This window comes from Tamandua tetradactyla, chromosome 22, assembly GCF_023851605.1.
Source record: "Tamandua tetradactyla isolate mTamTet1 chromosome 22, mTamTet1.pri, whole genome shotgun sequence".
Taxonomy (NCBI): Eukaryota; Metazoa; Chordata; class Mammalia; order Pilosa; family Myrmecophagidae; genus Tamandua; species Tamandua tetradactyla.
In genome coordinates this window covers 30890183-30917214 of record NC_135348.1, presented here as the reverse complement: position 1 = coordinate 30917214, position 27032 = coordinate 30890183, and the positions used below count along the sequence as shown (strand labels likewise).

At 36.7% G+C, this 27032-nt stretch overlaps 1 long non-coding RNA gene across 4 annotated transcripts in view; it reads right to left on the bottom strand.

Moving 5' to 3' along the window:
* Positions 1-27032, bottom strand: part of LOC143666321 (uncharacterized) — a 247769-nt gene that overhangs the window by 79489 nt on the left and 141248 nt on the right. For 3 of the 4 annotated variants that reach the window (XR_013167523.1, XR_013167524.1, XR_013167526.1), the window contains one exon: positions 13625-13855. The exons of the other annotated variant lie outside the window; for it this stretch is intronic. This is a non-coding gene — a long non-coding RNA (uncharacterized LOC143666321). Of the gene's footprint in view, positions 1-13624; positions 13856-27032 lie in introns of those variants that run through there. 4 annotated transcript variants of the gene reach the window in all.

The following is a 27032-nucleotide window of genomic DNA, read 5'->3' as shown; positions in this document are numbered from 1 at the left end:
TGTTCATTCTGGAACTGGGGAAATAACCACAGAATGGGTCTGGTGAACCACTGGACCCACTGTGAGATAAACCTGACCTAAAACTCCATCAATCACCTAACCTCCATAAGTCCCTCCTCTGACTGCTGGACAAGAGTGATGTTTTGATTCTCCCAGAATTATTATTACTTCTGAGCCACAAAATATCTGATTATTTCCTCTTCCCCAATGTACAGTTACCCTTGGAGCCATAGGTCTCCTTGGGGAAGGCCAGGGGAAAGGTTAACAGTGTAAATTTTGGACAGTGTAACTGGGTCCTTCTCCAGGGGTATCCAGTACTTCCCTCATTAAGGGGCTCTGGGTCTGTAAACTGTCTCAAGTTTGGACATTGATTAGAAGGGCCATGATTATTATTATTTTTTTGCATGGGCAGGCACCAGGAATCAAACCCCAGTCTCTAGCATGGCACCCAAGAACTCTGCCTGCTGAGCCACCATGGCCCACCCCATGACTATATTTTAAACTGATGTTAGACTTTATTTCACTTGGCCTAGAATACTTCTGCTTATACAGCTCAAAAAAGAATTTAGGAGACTACTGATCTATTTTACTTCTAGGTACCCCATGGTCTACTAACCAACACCATAAGTCTCTGAGGTCAGATTATTTAAACTGTTGTTTTGAGTCTGCTGTCCATTATGGTGACCATACTCACTTTGTATATGGTGATAAACTGTTGGCATGTGACTTCTACCAACTTGGATTCTGATTATCACCATTTTGTTTAAGGATTTCAGCTCAGTGACAGCAATTCTCACAGTAATATCTGACCTACAGAGACAGGTGACTACAGAGGTCTTCTAAGACGATGAAGCTAGTCTCAGTAACTTATTCCTCAATATCCTGCTAAATGGTGTGTCCTCTGAACATTTGTAGGGTGTGTGAGTAGGTCTTCCATGATAAATCCACTCTAACATTCCAATCTCTCTAAGCCTTTGGATAATCTTATCTACATTATACCAGATGTTTTAGTTTGTAGGCTCCCAGAATGCAACATACCTGAAATGAAATGACTTTTAAAAAGAGTAATTTATTAAGTTGCAAGTTTATAGCTCTAAGTCTGTGAAAATGTCCAAATTAAGGCATCCAGGGAAAGATATCTTGGATCAAGAAGGCCAGTGATGTTCAGGATTTCTCTCTCAGCTGGAAAGGCACATGGCAATGCCTGCACATGGCAAGTCTGCTAGCTTTCTCTCTTCATTTCATAAGGCATCCCTTGGGGGTGTTTTCCTTCTGTTCCAAAGGTCTCTGGTTCTGTGGGTTCTGTTGATTCTGGTGACTCCAAAGCTTTTTCCAAAATAGTTATCCCTTAAATAGCTTCAGTAAGCAAACTTTGAATGGGTGGAGACACATCTCTATGGAAATCATCTAATCAAATAAGTTACCACCCACAATTGAATTGGTCATATCTCCATGTAAACAAGCAATAAAGGTCCTGCCCAGCAATATTGAATGAGGATTAAAGGACATGGCTTTTTTTTTTTGACATAATAGCTTCAAATTGGCACACCAGGGAAGTTCTGACATTTCAACCTCAGTTGGTCAGCCACCTTTAGATCCATGTTTCAACCAACCAGCAAACAAGTTGTTATTACCTTTCTAAACCCTCACGCTAAAACATTGAATGCAGAATTTTTTATTAGTTGCCCCATATTCATCTTAATCCAACTTAATGATCCTTCCACCATTATCCCACACCCTTACTACCCATTCCTACACATATTCCCCTAATTTCTGTCTATATAAGTTGCTAACCTCATGCAGTTCTTTTGAAATATAGTGTATCTCTTCATAGGTCACACTTTGTATCTCAATTTTTGGGTCCTTTTGGCTCCTTAGTCTAGTTATAGGTCTTGAAGAAGAGAAGGGTAGTTGGACTGGGCCAAAAAAGAATTGGATCTTTCTTTCAAGACAATTAGTTCATGGCATTCCATCGTACTTTCATCTCGTGAAACAGGAGTAATATTTCCAGAAAGAGGAGTAAAGGCTATTTCCCCAGGGCAGGTATTTACAGGTGTAGAAGGTGGTGAAGAGTTCATTTCTTTTGGAGGGAGGGTGGATAACAGATTCCTCAGGGAAGTCCTGAGGCCTGGAAGCTGTTTCCTCAATACAGGCAGGAGACTGGTAGCCTATTTCCTAAGGGCAGGCTGGAGTTGGGTCAATTGTTTCCGCAGAACAGATCATTACAGGTCTAACTACCAAAGACTCAGCAAAATCCATGGTTTCCATGTTCGCACCGCCATCATTACAAGCCATATGCCACATTTCAAGTTTCAGAACCCTATTCTTTTCAAATCAAAGCTCTTAATTTAATATCAGACACACTGCAAGGGTGAGAATTTTTTTATATTGTAAATATGCTACTTGGGCAATAATACTCCAGGTCTGGTTATCAGAGATCTCAAGTCTGTGACCCTAGGAAGCAATTTTCTTTCAGGGCACACATAGAAACATTTCCACCTTTCATACAGCACTTAAGTTGCAAATTTGAAATTTCAGCTTATCCCTTCCCCTCATAAATGTATCCAGCATATTTAAGAACAACCAGCCAACATCATTATACCTCTAAACTCCACAAAACTCCACTAAGGTGTCAAAAACACCTTTATCCAGAGCCTTGCCTCATATTAGTGTACAATCAGCAGAATCAAAGGGTGATATTTTGCATATCTCTGTTGCCAATTCACACATAGACTGCAAATGCGATTTTGATTATTAGAAATAGTCACTAGTACCTTTGTCTAATCAGAATAGAAGAATAGTAAAAACCCATTTTGAAAATTCTGTTTCTGAAGAATCAACCCACTTCTGGTACCAAGCTGTATAGTCAGGGTTCTGTAGAGAAATAGAACTAACAGGAGCTATATGTAAGCATAAGATTTAAAACAGTGTCTCATGCAACCATGGGAATGAAAGAGCCCAAAATCTGTAGGGCAGGCCATAGCCCAAACACCCCTAAAGAGAGGGATGGAAAGAGCAAAGTTTGATGGTGGAGTTATGCAGTGAAGATAGGACTCAACAAATGAATATGAATGTTGAATCGTTAAATTGATATTTCTTTTAGTCTCCAGTATCTTAGAGCAGCTAGAAGTAAAAAACAAAATTGTGGAATTGTAAACCATGTGAAACTCTGAAATACGTTCTAGAACTAATTGTCATGCTGTGTTTTGAAATTTATTGCTTTTTTGTATATATGCTATTTTTCACAGAAAAAGGGGAAAAGTTTATTGTGGTGATAAAAAATATATTTAAGCCTTCTAGCCCCCTATATTCTGGAACAGCTAGAAGGAAAAATACGAAAGGTTCATACAGTAGCCAATGAAAACTCTGGAATCTGTCTTGTAACTACTTGTTAAAGAGTGCTTTGAAAACAATTGCTTTTTTATTTCTTTGCACTAAATATAACATATATGCATATATATTACTATACAATAAAGAAGTTTAAAAAAAAACATGGGCTCAAATAGAGCCAAGCAAAAATTTCACCTCTGCTAATTGTGTAATCTCTGACCAGCTCCTTAGTTTCACTAATATGTAATTTGTTATCAATAAAAAAGTGAAAAATAGTGGAATTTACCAGTAACACTGTGAGAGTAAATTAATATTATGTTATAGTAGAGCACTAGCAAGAAATATTAGTTTTAACAATATTGTATCATGACGATGGAATGTTACATATAGTATTTATAATTAAACTTATTATTTGTAATACGAACAATAACCACAGTTTCTCACTCCTTCTTGTTCCCAAAATTTTCTCACTGATGCCAGTAGATGACTTTTCAGATTCTTTTGAGGAAAGGCTTAAGATCTTAACCAAGGAATTTGGAGCACGCCCCCATACCCTCTGTAAGTTCCACAATGCTCTCCCATCACTTTCTCACCTCACTCCTCTCTGCATTCTGGTTTGAGTTGATTCACTCCTTAATGTACTCTCCTTGCTGATGATTTCCCAACAAAACTAAATCTGACTGTTCTGCCTAACAAGAAACTCCTCGGAAAAATATAAAATAATAATAATAATTTCCATGCAAAAATGCCTTCACTTAAGTAGCAGTTTTATTATTTCTCCAGGTTCCAAATCTAGATAGAAAATGACAATTCTTTGATTATTAACTCTCCTTGTCTTAGTCTCCATGTTGTTATAGCAAATACCACAAAATGGGTTGGCTTAAGCCACCGCCTTTCATTGTCACATGGTCCAGAGGCTGGATGACGTGTCTCCTCCCAGGGTCCTGGGCACATGCTGGTGGGGAGCAATTCTTGGCTTTCCCAACTGATGCCAACGCCCTCTCTTTCCTCGCCCAGGTTCCCTCAACTTCTGACTTCCAACTCCTCCCCTTGGTTTTATCATTATAAGACATCCAGTAATAGAATAAAGACCCAGCCTGATGCAGTTGGCTACACTTTAAACTATAAAGAGCATCATCCAAAGGTCCTCTTTATAATGGGTTCACAGACAAGGAATGGGAATAAGATTAAGAACATGTCCGACAGCACCTCTCTCCACTTCTCCAGTGCAGACAACTCAACCTAACATACTCCTTAATTACTCCACACACAGCATCATAAAATTGCACTAACTTTCATTGGAAATATCTTATTTTTCCATCTTCTCCATATTACCAGAAACTATTCAGGTACAATCCCTTATTACCTCACACATACATCATTGAAACAGTGCCTTGATTGTTTAATAAGTATTAATGACCTACATCTAGCCAATTAGCTCTTTTTTGGGTATTGTGTGCTGTAGATAAAAGAAAAGCATAAACATTTTAAACATTTAGTTCATGGCTTCAAGGAGTTTAAAACTTAGGTACAGAAAAAACTTTACAAATATACTAAGCTATTAATACAATATAATAAAATTTCTAAAAAGAAAAATAGTGATTAAGCTAGAAAACTTCGTCAAAACTACAGAGTGGAAACTTCACTCTACCTAAGCCTCAGAAAGTTAAGGATTTTTTTTTATATTGATCTTAAAATACAGGCTTAAGTTGTATAGGCTTAACTGCAGATTAAACACAGTTCTGGAGAAGGATGCCATATGAACTGAGACATAGCTAGAAAAAGAGTACCATCATGCTGTCCATCAATACAAAAGTACTAACACCATTATATTTCTTAGAAGATCCTGTATAATTTAAAAATGAGGTTTCATAAATTTATTTTGGTATTGTCAGATGAAATTAATTATGAAAATGAAATATCACTCTGCCAGCAATTAAGAAATAAAATTCCACCATGCATCACAAAGTGCTGATGAGGGACACAGTCATTCAAAATATATTTGGGGGGAGAGGAAGACTCACTTTAGCAATTTAGAAATTACAAAAAGCAAAACAATCTGCCCATTGTTTGAAAATTACTGCAGACTTGTCATAACATGAGTGTGGATACCATATTTTTATATTTGCAATATACAGAAACAATGAGAAAAATTTCACCAAATACTGGCATAAAATTTCCTGAGAATATTCAAACATTTTAAAAGGAATGAGACTGATGGATCCTTAGCAAAGCAAATTACATAGAAATGTACATGACCATATTCATTAAGGATATTTTTAAACTGTTTTTTATTGTATAGTGTAATATATATATAAAGCAAAGAAATAAAAAAGCAATAGTTTTCAAAACACTCTTCAAAAAGTGGTTACAGGACAGATCCCAGGGTTTGTTATGGGCTACCACATGATCCTCTCCTATTTTTCCTTCTAGCTGCTCCAGAATATAGGAGGCAAGAGGGCCTAAATACTTTTCAATCATCATAATAGACTTTTTTCCATCTTTTTTGAGGAAAATAACATATATACAAAAAAGCCATAAATTTCAAAGCACAGCACCATAATTATTTGTAGAACATATTTCAGTCTTTGACATAGTTTACAACTTCAAATGTTCAGGTTTTTACTTCTAGCTGCTCTAAATTACTGGAGACTAAAAGAGGTATTAATTTAATGATTCAGCATTCATATTCATTTGTTAAGTCCTATCTATTGTGTATAATTCCACCATCACCTTTGATCTTTCCATACCTCTCTTTAGGGGTGTTTGGGCTATGACAATTCTAAATTTTTGATATTGGAAGGGTCTGTCGCTAATATGGGGTAGGGAAATGAAACTATCTGATGTTCTGGAGAAGCTGGGTTAGGTGTCAGAATTTATCTAGACCAGGGACCCATCTGGAGGTGGTGGATTTCTGGAAAGTTACTCTAGTGCCTGGAACCATCATGGAATTTTATATATTGACCTAGGTGTTCTTTAGGATTGGCTGGAACGGTCCGGGTTGGGGGTTAGCATGTTATGATAGGTAACAAAATCTACCTGAAGCTTGTGAAAGAGCAACCTCCAGAGTTGCCTCTAGATTCTATTTGAACTCTCTCTGCCCCTGATACTTTATTAATTACACTTCTTTTCCCCATTTTGGTCAGGATGTAATTGTTGATCCTACGGTGCCATGTCTGGATTCATCCCTGAGAGTCACCTCCCACATCACCAGGGAGAATTTCACCCCTGAATGTCATGTCCCACATGGGAGGGGGAGGACAATGATTTCACTTGCAGAGTTGGCCTTGGAGAGACTGAGGCCACATATTAGCAACAACAGAGGTCCTCAGAAGTAACTCTTAGGCATGCCTGTAGGTAGTCTAAACTTCTCTGCTACCTACATAAGCTTCACAAGAGTAAGCCTCATGATCAAGGGCATGGCCTATTGATTTGGATATCCCTAAAATTTGACACAGTATCAGGAGATTCCCTGATGGTAAGATCTAATAGTTCCATATTCTTTCTCCCCTCCCCCAGGGGACTTTGCCAATACTCTTTGATTATCTGCTTAATATACTCTAGGATGTTTCCCCGCATTACAATAATCTATACAGGATTAAAGGACCCCTTTCTTATTCTGTGCTTCCTGTGCTTCAGTTGTTCACATGAGGATACAGATAGGTTGAATTAAATTATGCACTACAGAAATTTTCAGTTCCAGTTCAAATAAACCTTTCTTCCACTGGTCTCAAAGAGTATGTGTGGTTCTAAAATATAGACAGTGTCTTCCTTACCCCTATGTATTGAATTGATGAACACTTGGGTTGTTCCCATCTTTTGGAAATTGTGAATAATGCTGACAAGCACATTGGTGTGCAATATCTTTTCAGGTCCCTGCTTTCAGTTCCTTTGGTTATATACCTAAAAGTGCAATTGCCAGACCATATGATATTTCTACATCTAGCTTTCTGAGGAACCACCTCTTCCACAGCAACTGCACCGTTTTGCCATCAGCTGCAGCTTTGCAGTGCTCTTTGACATGCTTTTAGATTCCTGGATGCTAAACCATCATGCCTTGGTTCGGCTTGAACAATGGGAATTTATTGGTTCACAGTTTTGAGGAAAGAAGTCCAAAATCAAGCTGTCAGCAAAGCAGTGCTCTAAGCAGTCAGCAAGACTGTGGCATTCTGGAGTTGGTGACTGGTGAAGATTGGTCTTGGTTTTTCTGTCGCATGCCACCTTTTCCAGAATCAGCTGACTTCCAGCTTCTGGCTGCTCCCTGTGGCATTTTCCTTGGCCTTCTCTATAAGGCTTCCAGTAATAGGATTAAAACCCATTGTGATAGCCACATCCTAACTGAAGCAACTTTATCAAAATGTCTTGTTTACAATGGTTTCTTACCTAAAGGAATAGATTAAGAATATATTTTTCTGGGGTGTTTTACTTTTGGTTTGGTAAAGCTGATGAAACGCAATATACTGGAAATGTAGGTTTATTAACTGACAATTTAAAGTCCTTAAGCTATGAAATGTCTAACTAAAGCCATCAACAAGATGATACCTGTACTCTAAAGATAGGCTGCTGGCTTCTGGGACACCTCTGTCATATTGGAAGGTGCCTGGCCAGCATTTGCTGGTCTTTCTCCTCTAGGTTTCATGGCTTTCAGCTCTGGCTTCATCTCTGTTTTCTATGGGTCCTCTCTTAGCTTCTCCATGTTTTTTCTCTGTGAGCTTCTTCTAATTTCATATCTAAGCATTTTATCCTCTTATAAAGGACTCCAGCAATTGGAATTGAATTAACCAAGTCAAAATTTCCCATCCATAATAGGTCTGCACCCATAGGAATGGGTTAAAATAACATGACCTTTGCTGGGGTACATAACAGCCTCCAAATAGCCATATTTACATAGTTCTGAGCCACCACAGATACTTTTCCTTGCTCAATATCCTCATATCAATTCTATCAATAATAACACAAATCCAATCCCCTCTCATGAGTTGTACCACTGAAAACCACCATAATCTCTTACCTAGTGTTCTAGTTTGCTAGCTGCCAGAATGCAGCACATCAGAGATGGATTGGCTTTTAATAAAAGGGGATTTATTTCATTAGTTCTTCAGAGGAAATGCAGCTAACTTTCAACTGAGGTTCTTATGTAGGAAGGCACAGGGTGATCACTGCTGGCCTTCTCTCCATGCCTCTGGGTTCCAACAACTTTCCTTGGGGTAATTTCTTTCTGCATCTCCAAAGGCTTGAGCTGAACTGTGAGTGATGAGATGAGGTATGCTGAGCCGCTTGGACTGTGCTATGTTGAGCTCTCTCATTTAAGCACCAGCCAATTAAAGCAAGCACCATTCTTTGCAGCAGGCACACCTCCTAGTTGACTGCAGATGTAATCAGCAACAGAAGAAATTCACACACCATTGGCTCATGTCCACAGCAATAGATCTAGGCACCTTCATCTGGCCAAGTTGACAACTGAATCTAACTATCACACATCCACCCCTTGTCAACTTGGCAACTACACGCATCACCTTAAACAATATTAAGGTGCAAAAAATTCTCTTCTAGGTGTGGACCTATGAACATCAAAACAAGTTATCTGATGCCAATATGCAAAGGAGGACAGTCACAAAATCCATAGGGAGAAATTGGAAGGAAAACTTGCAGGGCAAGCACCATTGGATTCCAAAACCTGGAAGTCATTTATCCTTCAGCATTAGAAAGTGGCAGCCCCACCCTTTCCAAGGGCTTATGCAGTGGCCTGCTTCTTTCCAAATCAATCTCAGGGAACATTGAGGAGACCGCCTTTTTCTGGGCTCCACTCTCTCTGGGCATCAGGGCCACACCTGGGCTTTCAGCCATTTCTAGGGCACATGCTCAACCCCTCCATGTGGTGGCAGCCAGGCTCTCTCCAGTCCCCAAGTAGCATGCTGTACCTTCTCAAAGGCCTGAGGTAGCACAACTCTTCCACTGTAAAAACATGGGAGAGTCATCCTCTGCCTTCAGGACAAACTCACCCTCTCCATGTTTATAGGTGCGTCCACTCTCTTTGCTGAGGTTTCTTGGCTTCAGACCTAAGCTTCTATGATTCTCACTCTGCAAACTCCAATTTTTCCCTTTTGTGTCCCGCTTTGTCTTGATTGGCAGTGTTTCTCTTTATACCAACAGCCTCTTCAAGCACTCCAGGACTTCTCCATCATTCTCTTCACACTTCCTCCAAAATCTTCCCCCTATCCACCCAAAAAACCATTCCAATGTATCTAATATTTGCAAACCATAGCAGCACCCTACTTCTCAGGTACCAAATTCTGTTTTAGTTTGCTAGCTGCTGGAATGCAACACACCAGAGATGATAGGCTTTTAATAAAAGGGTATTTATTTAATTAGTTCCTTAGAAGAAAGGCAGCTAACTTTAAACTGATGTTCTTCCTTACGTGGAAGGCATAGGGTGATCTCTGCTGGCCTTCTCTTCAGGCCCCTGGGTTCCAACAACTGTCCCCAGGGTGATTCCTTTCTTCATCTCCAAAGTCCTGGGCTGAACTGTGAGTGAGGTATGCTGAGCTGCTTGGGCTGTGTTGAGCTCTCTCATTTAAGCATCAGCCAATTAAATCAAACATCACTCATTGCAGCAGGCATGCCTCCTATCCCACTGCAGATGTAATCAGCAACAGAAGAAATTCACACGCCACTGGCTCATGTCCACAGCAATAAATCTAGGTACCTTCACCTAGCCAAGTTGACAACTGATTCTACCACACTTAGATATTGTTACATCCTAAAGCATTATCTTAAGTGCTCTAATCCCAGTTGAATCACACTTTCCATAATGATTCTGGTAAGATTCAATTCAGGCCATGTCACATCTGCTCAAAAGTTTCTAATACCTCCTTGTCTGACATAGTAAAGTTAAAAAAAAATTACAATGCTCTAAAATGCCCTAAAAATGGATCCAAGGTGCATTTTTACCTCATCTCCTGCTATTCTCTTAATAGCTCATTTTCTTTGGTCATGTGACTTCATTGAGCTCAGTAGGCATGCCCCTGCCTGGAATGTTTCCCCACTGAATACAGGGTCTACTTGAGGCATCTTCTTAATGACTGCCCCCTATTCAGACTTGTTAATAAGTATGTCTCTTGCCTTAACTGAGACCTAGAAGCTAAACTTCTTAGTGTTTATTGCTTAAATAATTCAAGAAAGCAGCAAAATGCTGTTTTAAGTGCTTATTTGAACTTTGGAGCCTTTATAAATTTACAGCATAAAAAAGAAAAGCAGGCACAAATAAAATCTGTAAATTCAACCTTTCACAAATATTAAAGGAAATAGAATTTTAGTCTTAAAAGCTCTGTGTTTGAGGTGAGGGAAGAGGACATAAATTGATGAATGAATCCATGGGAGTAATTTTATTTTTCAAATACTCTTTCTATTGTTTGCATATAAGGCTTGAAAATCCCCACAACTGACAGATAAATTGCCAGAATTCCAGAGTTTAGAAGATATAAATGCATTTTCACTCATACATAAATAAAAGCTGTCTTTCTAAAAATAATGCCGACAAATGAATATCAATAAAAAATTACTCCTGCCATCAGGAGAAACCATTAGCACTGATAGATAAAAAAAGGCCATGAACCACTGATAAGTACAACAAATCTCAAAATCTATTAAAGACTGTGGTTTCCTAGGTACTTATTCTTACCAACAGAATTAAAGTGCACAATTCAGATAATGAAACACACTTAGTCAAACTAAGTCACACACAGTATGAATCATTCGTTAGCCTGAAAGAAAGACCACTTGAAAATATTTTTGGCTACACAAATTAGTTGGGGCTTGAGGCTTGTAGGAAAATAATGGTATAATTTTCCCATAACTGTAGATAATAAAAGGATTAAGAAACACAAATGGCCTGGTGAGCTTAATAGATCACCATGTGAATGAACTAATTCATGGGTAGAATTTCAGAAGAAAACAGAGCATAATTAGTTCTGATTCAATATCCCCAAGTTGCCTATTGAAGGTGGTGATAGGGGGTGATTACCTTAGGTAAGCATACATTAATAAATGTGTAAGACAATGTCTAATTTCCTTAAAGATGGAATAATTCTGACATTGCATAGTCAAAATAAAATCTGGTTTATAATTATAATTAAGATTATGCATAAAAACCTTAATTACCATCAATAAAACTGTTATATTAAAGCATGTTTTGCATGTAATACAAAAGTCTGGAAGCACAACTGGAAAATCTCATAAAATCCTGGACTTTTAAGACTATAAAGAGCCATGAGATGGCAAATACTATGTTTTCTCTCCTGGCATATTGTTTATTCTAATAAATACATGTTTCAGTATCCAATCAATGATATATACAATTTGAATTTTAATAAATTATCTGATACTTCTCCTATCTTTATTTTCTCCCTTCTCATTTTTCCCTTTTTCTTCCACTGTATATTTTTTATTTGGATCATCAATATACTTTTTTTTCCTAGGTACTCCCTGGGGTAGGACAACCCTCAGAAACAGGAAACAAAACTGCTTAGTACTTCTTTGTGCTTGTTAGTACAAAATGGAATATTGCATATTTTTCAGCCCATTCCCTGAAAAATATTTCCTGGCATATTGTTCTTATAAATAAATAAAGCTGTCAATGCATTTTATTGAAACAGGTATATTGTGTCAATTTATTCTGGTGTGGGTACAGAGATCGTTCATACCCTACCCATTATTTTTAAAAAGTAAAAGTAAAAATAAACCTTCAGAAATTACCTTCCTCATTTATACAGTCCAATTATCTTTTTATTATGGGTATGATTTTTAAACTAATGTTTATAAATGGACTCAGGATTTGGTGAATGTTTTGCTTTTCAGTTATGACCTGATCATATCTAGTGCTAGCTAAACAAGTCAAAAGCAACAGCCTATTACATGAAATTAAACTTAAATTGCCTGCAGGAATGTCTAACCCTAAACAAAGGATAGAAGTGTTCCGGTTTTCTATCTAAGGTCCAAATAAAGGGACCTAATAAAGAACGTAAAGTATAAAGGAAAAACCCTACATTAGAATTAATATAAAATACTGAACAATAGTGGAGGGCTAGAACCAAGGGACAGATATTGAAGGTAGGTAAGATATCTTGGGAGAATATTTTTGAACTGGACATTTAATTTGATGAGAAAATTAAATAATATACACACTGAATTTTAAAAATTATTTCAAAGCAGCAGACAATTTATTGAAAATCTATAATATGGAAAATCTGTATTAGTCAAAAATTTAGACTCAATTTCAGCCCTTGATGATTTATCCCCTAATGATCAGACATGTGCAAATTCAATGGAAAAGAGTTGCAGAAAATTGCAAACAGATGATTATAAAAGGACCATGGAGAAATTCATTTTTTAGGGGAAATTTATTTTAAATTTTAGAATCACAGCCAACTCAAGCTTCAGCCAAACATCGATGCATCTTGAATGCCCACCATTTCAGGACAATTGGACTTCCTCTTGTGAGCAATGAGGAAACAATAAAGATTTATTTGGATTAGTGATATCAAAGGTTATCTTTTTTAAAATATGTGAATATAAAGTTACTATGGAAAATGAATTAAAGAAGAGTTGACAAGATGAAGGAAGACAAAATAGAAGGTTATTTTAGACAGTTCATTTACTTGATGATAAGGATCAGAATGAAAGCAATTATGTATGAAAAGGAGAAAAGAGATATAACACATTTCAACTGAAGTTCCAGTGGGGTTAGTTATATTCTTTTATTCTTCTTCTACATATGCAACTTGATAATTCACAAACACCCCATATCACATGCACATGGATAACTCTCAAAACTATAAATTTGTTCCAAACCCAACTTTGAATTCAAGATTCAATTCTCTGTTTGCAAGATCTTATTTAGTTTACCAACTCTATCTAAATGTCCAATGGGAAAAAGAACACTACAAATGTCAAAATATAAATATGCCTCCTCTTGTCCCACAGGATATCTGCTACTCTAGGTTAGTGTTTTAGGAACATACATATATTAATTTGATTTATAAATTATATTAAATAATTACTATCAGAACCCAGGTTTTGTTTGGGTAAGACCTCCCGTATAATCCACTGAGATTTAAGAAGGAAGAGAATAAAGAAAAAAAATCCTTACTCATTGTTCTTTGTTCCCATTTAAGATAAACCCAGAGATGTGAGTTTACAGTCAGAATATAAAGAAATCATGCTTTTACTACTGTCTTACTTTCTTAGGCTCCTCAAGCAAATAACATGACATGAATTGAGTTAAACAATAGAATTTTATTTGCACAAGGTTTAAAGCTGGAAAAAAATCCAAATGAAGGCATTATCAAAATGCTTTCTTCCTGAAGATTTACATTCAGGGGCTGGCTGCTGGCAATACTTGGTCCTTGTCATGTGGTAAGGCACAAGATAGAATTTGCTGGTTTCTGCCTTCTCTTTTAGGCTCTGTTTATTGTTCAGCTTCTTGTTTCCTGAGGCTTTCTATCTCTCAGTATGAATTTCATTCCACCTGTAAAAGATTCCATTAATAGTAGTAAGGCTCATTCTGATTGATATGGGCCATACCTTAAGTGAAGTAGCATCATCAAAATGTCTTAGAATGTGTCCATACCAAGAGGAATGGATTAGGTTTAAGAACATGTTTACTGGCATACACACGGTTTCAAACCACTATGGCACTATGATCTCTAAGCAGAAAAATAAATATAAAAGCTAGTTTATAGCAGAGATGCTTTTTGTCATAAGCAAGAATTGCTTGCTTTTAAGTAAACTTTTAAATACAGAGAAATTGGGCATACTTCCTATGATGAATTTTATTTGTGATGCATTCCCCAAATCATAACATGATCAAATATGAGAAAGTTGGATGAAGCATTTTTCAGTATAAAAATTAAAATTTAATGCATGGTTCTCAGTATCACCTTTCAGTATTTATAAAATCAATGTACATTTTAAATTGCTGTTCTCCTTGGATGTTGCACTTGTGTATTCTTCATGAGATATTTTAAATTGTTAATGCATCTTACATTTAATCATGTCTTAAAATTTAGGAAATACAATATTATAAATTTCACAAATAAACCTTGCTTTTAAGACAATGCATTCTCCAAATATTTCCATTATATTTGCATGTACATTTTTTAAAAATTTCTTTCCAACCAGCTTACGAACAATCATTATAATGAATCTTAAGATTTATTGCATGAAGCACAGTAATAATTTTTATCTTTGCCTCAAAGGAATTAAGTTTATGAAATGTAAAAGTCTTATCACGTTCCCATTTTCCATTCATTCTATAAATGAAACATAAAATGCAATATAATATTCAAATAGTTTTATAAAATCACGTACAATGATAGCTAGTAGGCAGCACTACCATTTGATGATTCAAAATGATCATTCAGCTGAAACACAGTCAGAATTTGGTGTAAATATAATAACATAAGTTTCAGTGTTTAGCCTATTTAAATGAAGGCCAATACATAAGATTTTATTTTAATTCAATATTTTATTCCATAAGTTGAATATTTCAATATGAGATGGTAAATATATATGAAAAAGTAGAATGTTTCTGGATTTTGATTAGAATGCTTGTGGTCTAACAAGCTCCTTCTCCAGAGTTCAGGTGCCAATATACTACCATTTTTGGTATATATGGAACTTTTTTATTTGAGTTTAGAAGAGGCAAAGGTACACATAAAATATTTAACAAATGATGCAGCCCATTCATCAGAGGTACCGGCTATCAATTTTACCAGTTGAATATCAGCACTGAGTAGAGATGATAAATAAAAAGAATACCAGTCTTGTCATTTCTGGAATTAATGACATTTTATCCTATAGATTTAGGACATTCATGTTCTTAATCTAGAGATCCCTAATAGTGATGCAGAGCTTCTATGGCATTGAAGATAATAATTTAAGCATATATATTTTTTTTACATTTGAAGTCTAACTTGTTGTGCATTTGCAAAGCTAACCCCTCTCTTTATTAGTGATTTTTTCATGAAATACCTTTTCCAACTTTTCACTTTCATCTTATTTTTGCCCTTGGCTCTAAAGTGATTATCTTGTAGACAGCATACAGATGTGCCCTGATTTTTAATGCATTCTTTAAGTCCATGGCCTTTGATTGCCGAGTTTATTCCATTAACATTTAATGTTAAACCGTAAAGGTTGTACTTTCTTCTACTATTTTGTCTTTCGGATTTTATATGTCATATCTATGGGTAATTGGAGCTGAAGGGATACAGACTGTGCAACAGGACTAGATACAAAAACTCAAAAATAGACAGCACAATAATACCTAATTGTAAAGTAATCATGTTAAAACACTGAATGAAGCTGCATCTGAGCTATAGGTTTTTTTTTTCTTTTTTTATACTTACTTTTATTTTTCATTTCTATACCCTTCTCCAAACCTCTCTCTCCTATCTTTTCCTATCTGCCTGTGGTTATCCCTTTAGTATTTCCTGTGGAGCAAGTCTCTTGTTCACAAGCAATCTCAGTGTGTGTGTGTGTGTGTGTGTGTGTGTGTGTGTGTGTTATATTTTAAAATTCTCCTCAACTTTGAAGGACAGTTTTGCCAGATATGAAATTCTTGTTTCACAATTTTTCTCTTCCAATATCTAAATTATATCACACCACTGCCTTCTCCCTTCCATGGTTTCTGCTGAGGAATACATACATAGTCTTATTGAGCTTCACTTTTATGTGATGGATCATTTCTCTTGTGGTTTTCAGAATTCTCTTTGTCTTTGACATTTGACAATCTGAGTAGTAACTATCTTGGAGTATGTCTATTATGGTCTATTCTCTTTGGGGTAGGTTGTGCTTCTTGGATTTGTAATTCATGTCTTTTATAGGAGATGGGAAATTTTTGGTGATTATTTCCTCCATTGCTTTTCTGCCCCTTTTCCCTTGTGTCCTCCTCTGGAACACCAATAATATGTATACTCATGTGTTACATGCTGTTCACTCAATTCCCTGAATTACTTCTCATATTTCTCCTTTTTTTTTTTTCCTTATTTGTTCTTTTGTGTGTGGGATTTCAGATGTCTTGTCTTCTAGTTCACTAATCCTTTCTCCTGCTTCTTCACATCTCCCGTCATAAGTCTCGAATGTGCTTTTCATCTCTTTTATTGTCTTTCATTTCCATAAGTGCTGACTTCCCTCAGTTCACAGATTTGATTACTTATTTTGATTTAACATGCTTATTCGAACGTCTTTAATCAGTTATCTCTACTCCTATATCTCATTTGAAGAACTACTTTACTTTGTTCCTTTGACTGGGCCATGTCTTCATTTTTCCCTAATATGACTCATAATTTTTTGCTGTTGTCTAGGAATCTTCCTCTTTCATTAATTCCTTTGGAGGTTATTTTTATTCTTTTACCTAGATTTGTCTTATTGGTTGTTGTTTTGGTTTGTTAAATACTGCTGGAAATGCTGGAAATGCATCATACCAGAAATTGTTTGAATTTTTAAAGGGAATTTATTAAATTACAAGTTTTACAGTTCAAAAGCCATAAAAATGTTCCAACTAAGGCATCCAAAGAAAGATACCTTAATTCAAGAAAGCCAGTCTGGGAAGGCATGTAGCTGGTCTGCTGGTCATTGCTCCTGATTCCACTGCTTCCAGTTTCTGATGCTAGTGGTCACCTCTGTAAATATATGTAGACCTTCACTTAGTTCTTCCTGGACACAGCTCTGGGTTCAGGTTTGCTTAACATCACATGAGAAGGCACCTGGCAATGTCTGCTGAGCTATGCATCTCCAAGTCTCCACATCTAGGTGTTTGCTCTCTCTCGGTACTCCAGGCATCTCCAAACGTTTACATCTCTGTCAGCTTTGAAGCAAATGTACTCCCAGTATCTGTATCTGAGGTTTCTCCAAAATATTTCCTCTTTTAAAGGGCCCCAGTAAACTAATCAAGACCCACCTTGAATGGGTAAAGTCACATCTCCATCTAATCTAAAGGTCACACCCACAATTGAGTGGGTCAATCTCCATCAAAACAATCTAATCAAAGATTACCACCCCTAACAATAGGTCTGGTCTCACAAGGTGGGATCAGGTTTAAAACATGGCTTTTCTGGTATGTATAATAGTTTCAAACCAGCAAAGTTTGCTTTGTTCTCTATCTGTTCTTTGGTATTCAGTTCAAGTGAATGGTCAGTTCAATTTATTCTAGACCTCTAACATAGCTTCTGTTTAACACATCAGAATTTTTCAGCTCTTTTTTCTGATTCTTGCTTTGCCTATATGTAGCCTATTGTTTTTTGATGGAGGTCTCCCCAGATATGATCAACCCAATTTGATGTTCCTAGATAAGATAGTCCTAGGTCTCAAGAGGAGGATGTAATCAGTAACAAGTTTCCCTGCAGGTACGACCTAGAACTATTTTCAAAAACGAATTTAAAAAACTAATCAATACCTTTTCAGAGCCAGTCTCCAGACTCTAAGATTTGCCAGTCAAGAGCCAGAGTTGGTACTAGCTCTATATGTTTATTTTCTTGAAGTACAGCCCTTTTCCAGCATTCTGTGCTCTGCAGACTTCAAAATCCCCCATTTTTTTCCTCATCAACTCTGCTTCCTCTGTGCTAGGAGAGACTTCAGACTTCTTTTACAGCTCATTCTGGGTTTATCTAGGCTCAGCAGCAGTCTGTATTTTTTAATTAATACCAAATCTGAATTTCTCTGAACAACCTTCCATCGCTTCTAGTAAAGACTGCTTCTTTTTCCCATAAGGAAATGTCTCCAACATAGCCTGCCATGCCAATGGGGTAGGGGTGCTGCTGCCTCTACCCCTAAAGTTTCCACAGTTTGGGACTTTAGTCATAATTCTACACTGTGATTTTGGTCCTACCATCTGTTCCAGATTGGTGTACGATGTGTTTCCAGTTATGGATGTCCCCCAAACAGTTGTTCCAGAGAGTCCCTGCTATTTATCAGCTGTTTTAGTAGACTATCTAAATTCTACACCTCCTTAAGCTGCCATCTTGCCCCACCTGCATGAACCTGATTTACCGTGGTCAAATTCTTTTAATATGATATCCCTGACCCCTCATTTCATAAGGACTCATGTTATAGTCAAACCTATTAAAACTTTCATACTCCCTAATGATTAACCTAGTGCATTTTAAGAACATGGATTAAGTATTCATTGAAACCATCTTAAATATGAACCATATTTCCCCATGAAGGTGTTAATTCTACTCTACATTTTATTTTCTTAGAAGCTGGGGGTTATAGCAAGTCATTGTGAAATGTTTTCACGGTTGGCACACTTTACGCGGGATAGAAATAGGTGGGAATAGCCAACCAGCAGTACTGAAAATGAGCCTCAGCCCTACCTCACGATGTCTCTCCCACAGATGAGTTGGTGATAACAGCATTGGCAGTACACAACAACGGGAAGATATGGTGCCACAACAACAGAAGGTCCCATAGTTTCCTCAGAAGAAATAAGCAGTGATTCCGGGTCAACTCTCTCCGTTTCTTTTGGGATGGATGGAAAGTATTATTCAACAGACTCTGCTACCTGCACACATTCATGCATTTGCCCTGGCTCTGGACTCAGCTATAGAGGACTCTTTAAATGAGGCCATTGAAAGTTAAGTGAGTGGGATGGGATCTGAGGTTCTGCTTCCTCATTTCTTAAACCTCTGAATAATAGCATATAGGGGTAGCACTCTTTAACACAGGTCTTTATTTCTTTATGCCACTTTAATCCACTTTCTGTAGTCCTTTCCTTTCAGTCTGAAGAACTCCCTTTGGCAGCTTCTAAGACAGGTCTATGGCTGATGAATTCTCTCAGCTTTTGCTTACCTGAGAATATCTTAATCTCTCACTCATGTTTGAAATACAGCCTTGCTGGATATGAAATGCTTGTTTGTCAATTGTTTTCACTCAGCACTTTAGATACCTCGTCCCACTGGCTTGTTGTTCCCATGGGTTCTGATGAGAAATTTAATCTTAATCTTATTGTATATACTACATTGCTTTTATCTTGTAGCTTTCAGAATTTTGGGGGCTCCAAGAGTTTAACTACTATGTTTATGGGTGTGGTTCTCTTTGAGTTTATTATATGTGGCACATACTGGGCTTCTTGAATATATATAGGTATTTCTTTCATTAAATTTGGAGTTTTTCTGTTTATTATTTGAGTATTCTTTCTCTCATTTTTAAAATTCTTTTGGGAGTCATTTAGGATATATATTGGAAGAATATATTGTGTTCTTTATGTTTCTTAGACTCTTTTCACATTTTTTAAAATTATTTTTTTTCTTTATGCTCCTCAGCATGAACAATTTCAATTGTCTTATCATGAGTTTACAGATTCTTTCTTCTACCAGCTACAATACATTGTTGAAACCCTTTAGGGAATCCTTCATTTCAGTTATTATGGTCTTCAACTCCAGTATTTCTGTTTGGTTCCTTTTTAAAATTTCTTGATTGTTTTTCTGATATCCCTTGATCTTTTCTTTGTGTTTTTCTTGAGCCTGGTGAAGATCACTTTTGAAAAACCTTTCTCCAGTGTGTCCAAAGTTTGGTTTTCATTCTTTCTGGATTTTATCTTGTTTCTTTTGAGGGGCCATCATTTCCTGCTCTTTTGAATGTATTAAAATCTTTTCCTGCACACTGTAGATATTAAAATCTTAAAGCATTAACTCTGGCATTTAGTCTCCAAACTATCTGTTTATTAAGTTTTATTCAGCTAGTGAAATGTCAAACATTTTCTTGAGTGCTAGGAATTAACAAAACTAAACAAACAAAAATACTTAAAAAAAAAAAAAACACCTTTCATAGTCTTTGAAAATTGAGTCTGCATTGGCTGGTACTCTCTTTTAGACTTTAGCCCTCCTCCCAAGGAGATTATCCTGAGCTGAGCATGTGAACTGAAAGATCCCCTAAGAGAGTTTTCTGAGCCTCAGTCTTGTCCTTGGCTTGTGCTTACTCCTGGCCTTAGGAAATTCCTCTATTAAATAAATTTGAATGTCCCCTCTACTTCCTATGGAATAAAATTTCTCCCTTTTCTAGGTGCTCTGTTGCATGATTTAAGTTGGATCTTTTGTCCCAGGCTGTTTCAACTTAGTTATTTCTAACACTGCATTAGCTGCCTGCAAACTTCTTTGGCCTGCAGGGCAATTCTTGCAGAGTGACTCTGGAGCGGGTTTCCTGATTCGTTCTTTCAAGCTATAACATAATACATTGGCAATGACACATAAGCACCCCAGTATGCACATAGGGGCTACTCTGTGCCCTTCAGAACAGAATTAAGGACCCACAATAGTAGTGCAGATTGGCTCCACACCACACTGTGGAAAAAAATGGAGAAGTGGTCAGCAAAAGTACCATGAGCATCTCCTACTGTGTTTTCTTTATTGGGCACTTGCCCAGCTCTTGGAACCCTTTAACTGTTTTCCAGAGTTATGAGGAAGTTGGCTCTTTTTTGTTTGTTTGTTTTTCCTAAATGCTTATAAAGCTTCCGTGGGTGAATAGCACCCTGGAACATCTTATACCACTATCTTGGTCAATCAGAAGACTCATATAGTTATTTTAAATTTAAAAGACTATAATTTTTGCATTTAAAACAGACAATTACATTAAAAACTCAGACCTCAGAACCTGATTAGGGAAAAATCTTTCCTCTTCCTGTTTCAGTTTGCTTTAGCTGTCATAATGCAATATACCAGAAATGGGTTGGCTTTTACAAATTGGATTTATTAGTTTACAAATTTACAGTTCTAAGTCCATAAAAATGTCTGAATTAAGGCATCAAGAGTAAGATACTTTCTCCGAGGGAAGGTTTCTGGGACCTGGAATTCCTCTGTCACATAGAAAGGCACATGGTGACACCTTTTGGTTCTTCTCTTCTGAGTTCTGGTTTCAATGGCTCGCTCTATGTTTCTGCCATTTATCCTCTCATAAAGAGCTCCAGTAAAGGACCAAGGCCCACCTTGAGTTGAGTGGGTTACACCGCAATTGAAAACAATCTAATCAAAGGCCACACCCACAATAGGTCTGCACCCACAGGAATGGATTAAAATAGCAGGGCAGTTTCAAATCACCACGCTACCCCTGGTTAGACTTACTACCAGTTAGAAGAAGGAAATAATCCTTCTATTTTCTACTGTCTCATTTTTTCTTCACTACTTTACTTGGTTTGTATTTTTCTGACTCAACTCCAAGTCAGAAAAAGGAGGAAGCACAAAAATGTTTGGAAAGTTCTTAATTAGCTGTGTGGCTTGATCATCTCTATATCTGTCAGATGTTTAAGGTTACACTTTCTCTCCTGTCTGATACCTGCTGGGCACTTCTCTCCTAATATCTCTAGTCCTGGAAGTTTACATCTCCATCCTGGGTGGTCATTCATAACTCGTTATTTAGCTCCTGTATGTATTGTAATTTATATCCAAACTCTTTACAATGAGGACCACTTGTCCATCTGGACCTCTAGGAAATGGATTCAAGATGACCTCAAATACTTCACAGTTCATTCCTTTTGGGTTCAAATCTGTCCTATGGGAAAAAAAAACACACACACACACACAACCTATTCAGTGCAACCCAATACAGCCATCTTTGGATGCAATAACCCTCCATGGCTCTGTCCCAAAATAAGTCTTATAAACTTCCCAATTTGATTCAGCTCCCAGGTCATAATCTGCTTCAGCTCTCTTTCTTTTGTCAGTCACAAATTTTTCATCCTCCCGCTTGCTGTGAGAACATTCAAAACTTTCCAAGTAGTTCCAGCAGCTATTCCTCATTATGCTGAGGTGAGAAGATAATACCATCCAATCACTCCACCCAAGTCAGATGTATTGAGAATTTGGCAATCGTTCCCTACAAATAAATCTCTTCTCTAATTTACTCACCCCTCTTTTATACCCTTGAACAAGCTATAGGTTCTTAAACAATTTCCTTTTAAAGCTTCATGAAAAGATCTACCTCATTTTCAGTTTTGATGTCTGCTATTGCAATGCTGAAATTGAGACAGGAAAGATTCGATCTAACATTGTGTTACCTGTGAATTATCCTACTTGCCACACTCTAGATCTGCTCATGGATGCTCATGTAGCTCTTGAGTAGGAAAGGTATGAGCCATAAGCACATTTTAGGCCATGTGCTCATCAAAGAATCCTGCCAAAAGAAGCAGGATATAGAATCATAGCAAGTCTGCTAATGTCAGAAAACTATAACAAGAATGAGTTTCCTCCTAGATTAATTAAAGAGTTCAAAAGATAGAAACTTAACTGAGGTTCTCTGAGTGGGTGGCAGGCAACGTATTATGTATTTTATTTATAAACAGCACTGAGTGGAGAAAGTTGGCCTAGGTTTATCAATTCAAAGCATGTCCAATAATGGAAGGGAGGAATGTACATATTTTTCTAGGAATTGCAATGAGATACTATGGATTGCAACAAGATACTATGATTTTAGGAGGATATTATCAGCTAGACTTGCTTTGTTTCACTTATTCTGTTATTTTATACTTTATCAGGTATTTTAAGCAAGAGCATATATAGGGCTGCATTCATCAAATACTAAATAACAATGACAGAATTATGCCTAGGAATGACCCAGGCTTTGTGAACGTGTATGAGAATGAGAATGAATATTTCAGGTTATCTGTGTTTGGATACATACGGAAAAAAGGGGGGATTTCTGTAAAGGAATGATGAATTTGTGGACCCAGGCAAGGATTGACTAATCTGAATCTGTTTTCCATCTTTCATGTAAAGCAGTGAGGATTTAAAGAATACCTTCTTCCATGTCAAGTCATGAAGTTGGGATATTATAGGGGTGTCTCTTGAAACCATTGAGGCCTAAGCTGCAAATTAAAGGCCTCTCCAGGATTGAGAAATTACAGAACCCGCAAATACTCAGATCTCTCGGATTGGTCCAAGAAGATCTTTTCCAACACATCTGCCCATTTACAGATAGAATGACCTCTACATCTCAGCCATGATGAGGGTATGCAAATAATCCGATAAGCATTTTATTATAAGAATGAAAGAGTAGAGGAAGACACTAGGACTATAAGTTTCCTGTTTGTGACTGCTTTAAGAACTCAGGTGTGAATAATGAGTACTTGGTAAAGTTCATAAAACAGAATATGAGAGAAATATAATGACTCTTCTGCCATTAAGGCAGTTTACACCCAATCTGTTGCATACCATGTTAAAAAATCATAGATAAGAAATTTGTGAATAGTGATCTCATCAACATTTCAAGCTATTAGGTAGATTTGGTGTTCACACTTACAGTTATTTTTGTGACTATAATTCTGAACCTTTACTGAGCTGGATCCAGAACACCTAAAAAGCAGGAAACTTTTATTTCAATTTCGTAGCTTGGCCATTGTTTCCTTGGAAGAGGAACTCATTTTTGACTCCTGGACCAAATTTTATGTCGTAGGAACCAAGTCAGGTGGCTTAATCCAAAAAGTTATTTCCAGACCAGGTAGGAGATTCAAAATAAATAGCTTAGATAAAGGGAGATTGAAAATTGGGACTTAATCTTACTGAGGGAACTCACTTTTTACTTTATAAAATTCGGAGTTCCACTAAAACTCTTTTCCCACTTTGAATTAGTCAATATAGCAGCAATCAGAGCTGTCTTCGTAAAGTGAGGAACTTCAAAAGTTTCACAATTTGGCCTCTGCAAATGCAAAACATCAATGACAAAAACACACAAAGTGAGAGTAAAAAATTCCAGTAGAAACAAGAAGCAGCAAGCATTTGAGTTTTTGTTTGTTTGTTTTGTATGTTTGATTGCTTCTGAAATAAAGGATAAAGTTGCCACTATTTTCTCAGTAAGAAATGTAGAGTAGTAAGGATATCCTTTCATTCAATACCAAGAGAATGAAAACAAAAATTAAGATAAAATCCTGCAGCAAAGGCAACAGAAAATAGAGCAAAAGAGGGCAAAGCAAACAGAGAACATCAGTAACAACACCTGAAACCTGACTTCCTTGATACTTGTAACTAGAGAATAAGTAGTAGCCTTTACTAAGAAAACAAAGCAGATCTAGCCCTACAATATTTAGTTGGCTATCTGAATGCATGCATCTTAGACATTTGATTAAAATGTGTCATTTAACAAAAGTGTTACTGGTAGTTCTGCTCAAAGAATTCTTTCCTTTCCCTAAGGACCTTGATTAAAACAAGCAAATGCAATCATGATATAGAAATTCTTAACAATCCATAGGTTCCATCTGTGATACAAGGCAGGGATTAATTTGAGTGGTAAACAAGTAACTTAGCCTTACCAACATATGCCTTCAATCAAACTTCACTCTTTCCTAACTTTAAAAATATTTTTACTCAATTATTATTGTTCTTGCAAGGGTGAAATAGCAAACAGCTGTGAAAAATAATTGCATTCCTTTTAGAGTTTCAAGCTTACTCTTGGCTTTGATCTGAAATGATCAAACCCTTAAACAGGACATGTGCAAATATTTTAGACTTAATATATAATATCCAGTTTCTTTGTCAAAGGAAAAAGGAAATTAATGGATACTATTCTATACTATTACTTTATAGTTTTAAAAATTATTGAAATGGCAAGGAAATCCTCTTAACAACTGTTATGGGCAAGACTGTACAACACAAATAGCCTTCTCTTGATTATTAAGAATTTTATACCTAGTTTCTTTCTGTCCTCAGAAAATAAGGATTTTTTTCCTCTACATTTATTTAATTTATGTATTTATTAATATACCTAGGTTCTTTCAAGGTGAAGGTGAAAGAACAGGCACTTTGTTTAAAAAGATGATAAAATTCTATTTTAACTACATACTGCCAAATGAAAAAGAAAAATAAGACAAGAAACCACGTCAGGTCTCATGAAGAAATTCAGACATCTTTCAGGGTACAAGAGTAACTTGATTGTTACCGTGTCACAGCACTTGTGTGTTGGTTGGTTGTTCCTTCTCCACTTTGTACTAAAGATGACTTCCATAAACTCCCAAACCAGGCTTCCACAATGGGTACCTGATTGTGTCACTTAGGCATTTTCCAGTTCTGTTGGACATCATTCTCAGACATTGCAGTTGGCTAATTTATAGATAATTGTTTTTGGTTCATTCCTTGATTCCTTTACCAATAATCTATAAGTGGCATTTATATACTAGAAGGTACAGTGACCTATGTACAAAGCACTGTCCTCAGGTGATTCGCTGTCAAGTGTACCTTACACATAAGCCATGGATATTCTTATACCGTCATATCCTCCAGTTATAAATAATCACTGAGCAAATTCCCTGGATTCAGTGAACACAAAAATGAATAAGGCAGAAACCTTGTTCTCAAGGAGCTCACAAGTCCAGAGATAAAGGCACATAGGAAAAAGACTACAAATACATTAGGGGGAAATTGTTAATAGAGATGCATGAGACAGAGTATGTATATTTATAAATTTGGCAATTAACTTAGGGAAATTGCATAGACAACAAGATAGGGAGAGGCTGTCCAGGAAGGCTCCCTCAAAGTGGTGACATTTAGAGAAACTGGGCTATGGTTGATGTGATAGCCAGTTACCTCAGAAATGAGGTGCTCAAAGAAATTCAAAGGCTCAGGTGGCTGGTAGGTAGCTGACAGGTGGAAAAATTGTGCAAGAGGAATCTGAAAACAGAATAAGAGGCTGTAGGTGACACTAAAGGATTTTCCCCTTTTATCCTACAGGAGAGGGGAATTACCATGATTTTAAGCAGAGGTTCACATTATTGTTTTGCTTTCACTTTAATAGCCGCATTATTCAAACCTAAAAACCTGGTCTCATTAGTTACTATTCTCCTTGTTGTCCCCTCGACATACCTCTGAGTCCTTGTTCTGGTACTTTGCCTTGGTGGAAATGCCTGTCCCACTTCTCTTGTCCAATCCAAGTACTTTTATTCATTTTCAAACTGAACTCGATTGTACTCCTAAATGTCATGTTCTTAGCTTTCTCTCTTTCTCCATGACTTTTAGTAAAAGAATCACTATTGATTCTCTTGAGAAAAGATAAGTTGTGGAACCATTTTAAAGATTTTTCCCACTCTATGTCAATTTACCCATCAGAAAAAAAAAACTGTTTTTTCAAACTACATATTCTGAATTTTTTTTATATGCTTCCCCAGTTTTTTCACTAAATAGATTATAAACTGCTAATGATAGGTTTCAACTATATATTTTTATATTTTTATAACCTCTATCATGGTGCTAGATATGTTTTAAATTGTACTTCTTCACTTGGCTTTTGTTTTCTGAATAAATCCTCCTTCCTCCATTCATCAGTTAGATAATATTGAAGGTATTTGCACACACATGAAGTCTGGAAGATGCCTTGGATCAATGCGGGAGTTATGACTAAAAGCAGTATTATCCCCACTATGTAACATGTGCTGTGCTTCGTGACTTTCTTCCAAGGAGTACATTACTGAAAAGGGGACAAAGTGCAACCCCACAGTGGAGGAACCCGACAGAGACTATCTCAGCTCTGTGCTCAATATCAACATTGACAGTCCAAAATCATATTGATAGCATATATCATCACTAGATATGAAGTGATGAAAATGGCACTTTATATATGTGCCATTGGGTAACCCCAATAATTCATATCATGAGAAAAAAATATGAGACAGATTCCAGTAGTGGAGAATCATACAAAATATCTGACTAATACATCTTAAAAATGTTACA